A 6,305-nucleotide genomic window follows, 5' to 3' on the forward strand; every position below is an offset into this window, starting at 1 on the left:
GGTGTATAAAATCAAGCACACAGCCATGCAATCTCCACAGTAAAAACATTGGCAGTAGAATGTCCTTACTGAAGAGCTCAGTGACTTTCAACGTGGCACTGACATAGGATGCCACCTTTACAACAAGTCAGTCAGCCGTGAAGTGGTAGGCCAAACAAGTACACGGAACGGGACTGCTGAAGCGCTTAGGGCGTAAAAATCAGCTGTCCTCAGTTGTAACACTCACTACAGAGATTCCAACTGCCTCTGGAAACAACGTCAGCACAAGAACTGTTCGTCAGGAGTTTTATGAAATGTCTTTTTATGGCCGAGCAGCCGCGCACACTAGCCTAAGATCACCATGCGCAATGCCAAGTGTCGGCTGGAGTGGTGTAAAGCTTGCCGCCATTGGACTTTGGGGCAGTGGAAACGCGTTCTCTGGAGTGCTGAATCACGCTTCACCATCTCGCAGTCCGATGGACAAATCTGGGTTTGGCGAATGCCAGGAGAACGCTACCTGCCTGAATGCATAGTGCCAAATGTAAAGTATGGTTGAGGAGGAATAATGGTCTGGGGCTGTTTTTCATGGTTTGGGCCCCTTAGTTCCAGTAAATGGAAATCTTAATGCTACAGCATACAATGACATTCAAGACAATTCTGTGCTTCCAACTTTGTGGCAACAGTTTGGGGAAGGCCCTTTCCTGTTTCAGCAGGACAATGCCCCTGTGCACAAAGCGAGGTCCATACAGAAATGGTTTGTCGAGATCGGTGTGGAAGAACTTGACTGGGATGAATTAGAATGCCGACTGCGAGCCAGGTCTAATCGCCCAACATCAGTGCCCGACCTCACTAATGCTCGTGGCTGAATGGAAGCAAGTCCCTGCAGCAATCCAACATCTAGTGGAAAGTCTTCCCAGAAGAGTGAACAAACTCCATATTAATGGCCATGATTTTGGAATGAGATGTTCGACTAGCAGGTGTCCACATACTTTTGGTCATGTAGTGGTTAAGGTTGGGACGAAGGTAGGGCAATAATATTATATACCAGCAGTATAAATACTCAGTGACTTGTACAAGTTTTAATTTAAACAATTTGGTGATAAGGAGAGGGCCATATTACACTTACTTGAGCAGCATAGTAAACCCCTGTTCTGAGTCTCTCCTCTCCTTCTGACTCTCTCATCCAAATGTTGGTACCCTTCCCCAGATCTGTAGCTCAACACAATCCTGTCTTGGAGCTCTACGGACAATTCCTTTGAGCTCATGGCTTTGGTTTTTGCTCTGACGTGCACTGTCAACTGTGGGACTTTATATAGATTGGTGTGTGCCTTTCCAAATCATGTCCAATCAATTGAATTTACCACAGGTGGACTCTAATCAAGTTGTAGAAACATCTCAAGGATGATCAATGGAAACAGGATGCACCTGAGCTCAATTTCGAGTCTCATAGCAAAAGGTCTGAATACTTATGTAAATAAGGTATTTGTTTTTTAAACAAACATTTCTAAAAAAGTTTTTCTCTTTGTCATGATGGGGTATTGTGTGTAGATTGATGAGGAAAATGTTTTATTTAATCAAATGTAGAATAAGGCTGTAACATAACAAAAGGTGGAAAAAGTCAAGGGGTCTGAATACTTTCCGAATGCACTGTATATCATGGTGCTGTGCATTTTGGGATTTCAAAGCAGCACAGATGATGATGGACCACTCTTATTGAATGGTTACTACAATAGACCTGTCTGAAGGCATTGGGCTGTTTGATTGTGTTAGTCCTTTTTATACTTCATCACATCAATTTGTGGTTTTACTTGTGGCGTTTTTATAATGCAATCAAGCTTTGTTCAAGATTCATTCAAAGATATGTTGTTAAAAAAAACATCTAGATGCCACAAGCAGTCATTTGCTGTCAAATATCACAAAAAACATACTGTATATGCAGCGACAATGTTCTGTGTAAGACTTTCAAGTTCCTCTTTATTGTATGTGCTATCTAGATTAAAGAGGTGCAGTACACCATTATGCCACCAGGTGGTATTACTCCACAGCTTTTTTGTTATAGAGATAAACACAGCGGTGCTAGTCTGCCCCAGCAGGTTTGGAACCTGTCGAAGGAGGAGAATAACTGAGATATGATTGACTGAATAGTCGTGTAAACTTTTGAGGTTATTGTAAAGCTGGCAGCATCATAGGTCAACTCCATCTGTAAATACACTCACCACACAGGGCAAAGGCAGGAGGGCACAGCCAGCCATACATTTGTCTCAGCATAGGATTTACAGCCATTTGCAGACACTGAGTCTGACTTGGATGAACCCAACCCAATAAAGTGTCTAAATTATGATCCGATGCATTAACAAGCCCTCATAATTATCCCAGAGGACTGATCTACGGTGGAGAGGAACAAGTGCAATCACATGTATATCTTCTCAGAACACACGATGAACAACCTCAGAACCAAAGATGATGGTTAACTAGCTGTTCAACAGGAAGTATTATGACCTTTGCAGCTGTAGAACCACAAGTAAAATAAATGGTTATACAGCATGATAAACATCCAGTGATCCTTTACTGTACAAAGCTTTCAGCCAGCTCCAAAGGGGACGACAGGGAGCATTTTTTACCCCATAGATAGACAATGGAGCAGTTCCAAAGGCAAACAAAACAATAATCACATCAACAGAGGAGTATGATGCAGCACATCAAAACAAAACACTTGTTCACTAAACTAGTTGATATGACACAAAAAAATCGAACGTATAAAAGAGAGGGCATTCATTCTATTTTCCAGTCAAGTGGGGAACACCACAGGCTTTTAACCAAATACAATTATCATATTTGACCACCTGACAAATGCACCATCCTCACAATTGAGAGAAAACATGCTTTTGTCCAACAACACCACTTCAGCATGTCCTGCTGTGATCCGGAGGACAAAAATCCATATTAAACAGTACAGATGTAATGAATGAAGGCTTCACCTTCAGGTCTGTGTGGGATGATGGTGAAGTGATGTTCTCATGATGATTTATGAACGATAAAAGGAAGGAATGACTTATTCAGTATGCTGTTATTCTTCCATGGTTTTTTTCTGTGATTTGCAGTACTAGTATAATGAGGGCACCTTCACCTTTTTAAAGGGGAAGTTCACCCCAAAACACTTCTGGGCCCTTTATAACACTTGCCTGGCTGTTTGTCAGTACCCCAGACAGTTTAGGTCCATTGTTTTGAGTATTTAGATTTCTGTATTTTTATATCAAAATGCTGACTTTCCGATATTACCTAAAATGCATTAAAAACGGTGCATTTATTGTTACATAAACAGTGATTGGTGTCTCTGCATTGAATTGCCAAATACATGTGTTGTTTAAAAAAAAAAAAAAAAAACTACTTTGGGATAGCGCAAAGATATTCCATAAAGTCTGTAACCTGGTAGATACTGTTCTTTGTGGTTCTAAGGTGGATAATTACAGGAGGCGGGACGAAGGAGTGTCTTATACTATTGGCCTTCAAGAAAGGAAATCAGAACGAAAGGAAGTAAACAAAGAGATGGTAGCTAGCAAGGCTTGCGGTTAGTAATCTCTGAAGTAAAGTAAGGCAAATAACGTTAATAGTCGAGTAGCTGAGTGACATTGGCCAAAATTAAGTGCAATTATGTTTGGGTCAGATACAAATACACTACATATTTCAACTCTTCATGACTGCAAGCTACCCGACATCCTGCTTATGGTTTCGATACGACGCCTGAAGTAATTTACCAGCTGCGGTTGACCGTGTCCAGTAATCACTTTATGGCCACTGACTACAATAGGTACACCTGCTTGTAGAACATCTCATTCCAAAATCATGGGCATTAATACGGAGTTGGTCCTTCCTTTGCTGCTATAACAGCCTTCGCTATTCTGGGAAAGCTTTCCACTAGATGTTGAAACATTGCTGCGAGGACTTGCTTCCATTCAGCCACAAGAGCGTTAGTGAGGTCGGGCACTGATGTTGGGCGATTAGGCCTGGCTCACACTCAGCGTTCCGATTCATCTCAAAGGTCAGTGCTCTGTGCAGGCCAGTCAAGTTCTTCCACACTGATCTCAACAAACTATTTCTGTATGGACCTCGCTTTGTGCACGGGGGCATTGTCATGCTGAAACAGGAAAGGGCCTTCCCCAAACTGTTGCCACAAAGTTGGAAGCACAGAATTGTCTAGAATGTCATTGTATGCTTTAGCATTAAGATTTCCCTTCACTGGTGCTAAGGGGCCTAGCCCAAACCATGAAAAACAGCCCAAGGCCATTATTCCTCCTCCACCATACATTACAGTTGGCACTAGGCATTGGGTCAGGTAGCGTTCTCCTGGCATTCGCCAAACCCAGATTCGTCCGTCGGACTTCCAGATGGTGAAACGTGATTCATCACTCCAGAGAACACGTTTCCACTGCTCCAGAGTCCAATGGCGCTGAGCTTTACACCACTCCAGCAGACGCTTGGCATTGCGCATGGTGATCTTAAGCTTGTGTGCAGCTGCTCGGAAATGGAAACCCATTTCATGAAGCCACCGACGAACAGTGTTGACGTTGCTTCCAGATGATTTTTAAACGCGCTTCAGCACTCAGGGGTCCCGTGAGCTTGTGTGGCCTACCACTTCCCGGCTGAGCCGTTGTTGCTTCTAGACGTTTCCACTTCACAATAACAGCACTTACAGTTGACCGGAGCAGTTCTTGCAGGGCAGACATTTGACGAACTGACTTGTTGGAAAGGTGGCATCCTATGACTGTGCCACCTTGAGTCACTGAGCTCTTCGGTAAAGCCATTCTACTGTTAATGTTTGTCTATGGAGATTGCATGGCGGTTTGCTTGATTTTAAACACCTGTCAGCAACGAGTGTGGCTGAAATAGCCGAATCCACTAGTTTGAAGGGGTGTTCACATACTTTTGTATATATAGTGTATGTTGCTAGCTAGCTAAGTTGCTAACACCTGTTGCTAGTCACCACAAAGTAATATATTATTTGTTGCCATTCCTGGAACTAGTTGGTGGTGTTTTTAGCTTAGCTACTACTGTAATGGTTATGTTATCCTGTCCTACTGTTTTGCTTGTTTTGCAATTCTGTTTTTCATTATAACGTTACTGATGAGAAATAGTATATTATTTTCTACTAGGTATCACACTTTTTTATAGTGCTATTGATTGCATAAAATGACTTGCCCTAGTTAAGGTCCATAAGTTGGACACAGCCCCAGCCAGAGCAATATATATACATATATGTCTCTGGCCCTAGCTGGTGCATGAGTTGTAATGACAACAAACTAGCCCAACCTTTACATTATTTACATTAAAACATTTAGAATATCAGATCTTGCCCTGAATTGACATGTAATGACTGACCCTTTTATACCAGTCAACATCACCAATCACTCTTTCTGTTTCTACAGTACCTGCCTGGGAGGGAATGTAAGAAGGAGAGGGGTGGTGGAACAGACATGAGAATAGAACAATCAACCATACTGTCTCGGATTTTATCGGCGTTCAATTTCTCACATCTTTTATCTTTGTATCCTTTTCACACTCTTTTCAATGTTCCTCCACTCATGCCTCCTCCAAGGATGCAAGGAGAGATTAATTAGGACTAATTGAAATGTTTTGTTTTGTTATTCTGTTACACATCTTTCAGGAGATCCAAGAAGCCATGTGGAGTATTCCAAACAGGCCAAGGACTGGGTAGAGAAGAGTGTCGAAACAGAAGACATTCAACTTTAGAACCCAACTGGTCCAGCAGACAGTCAAGCGGCAGGAAGATAAACCGATCATATACAAAGACCCAGACTTCGAGGAGGTGGTGCCAAAACTTTTCAGCCTAACTTTGCAATGAACTTTAACTAGCCCTAATGATGGCAGTGTTATGTTGTGGAACGCCATCGATAACATGTCATGCAATCATGACTATTCTATTCTATTAATAGGGCGCGTATCCACTCGTTCTAGACACTGTTTACCTAGCCAGCAAGTCATCATTGTCAGACAAACTTGAAGGGGACTACAATAGCCAGTTGCATTATGGGGTGTAGGCAGGCTACTCAGATACAGTTGGTAGGCTATAGAGTACCACAGTATGAGTCATAATACCCATAAAACCTAGCGGTCAAACAGTGAAATGGATCCAATCATTTTTCCATCATCATTTTTCCCATAGGTGATTTTAGAAGCACTTAAAATCGGGCTGTGTTTTGTGTAGGCTTACCCTGGTGTGACGTTTTGATAACCGTGTAAATCTCTCTAGGACAAGCCCGGACTTGAACCCGATCGAACATCTATGGAGAGACCTGAAAATAGCTGTG

General features: G+C 42.3%; 1 long non-coding RNA gene across 1 annotated transcript; it reads left to right on the plus strand.

Moving 5' to 3' along the window:
- Positions 1-3,480: 3,480 nt before the first annotated feature.
- On the plus strand, positions 3,481-6,305 carry LOC115168335 (uncharacterized). The gene is made up of 3 exons (XR_003870656.1): positions 3,481-4,018; positions 5,403-5,803; positions 6,248-6,305. It is a non-coding gene; the product is annotated as an uncharacterized LOC115168335 (long non-coding RNA).

The sequence above is a fragment of the Salmo trutta genome, chromosome 30 (assembly GCF_901001165.1).
Source record: "Salmo trutta chromosome 30, fSalTru1.1, whole genome shotgun sequence".
Classification (NCBI taxonomy): domain Eukaryota; kingdom Metazoa; phylum Chordata; class Actinopteri; order Salmoniformes; family Salmonidae; genus Salmo; species Salmo trutta.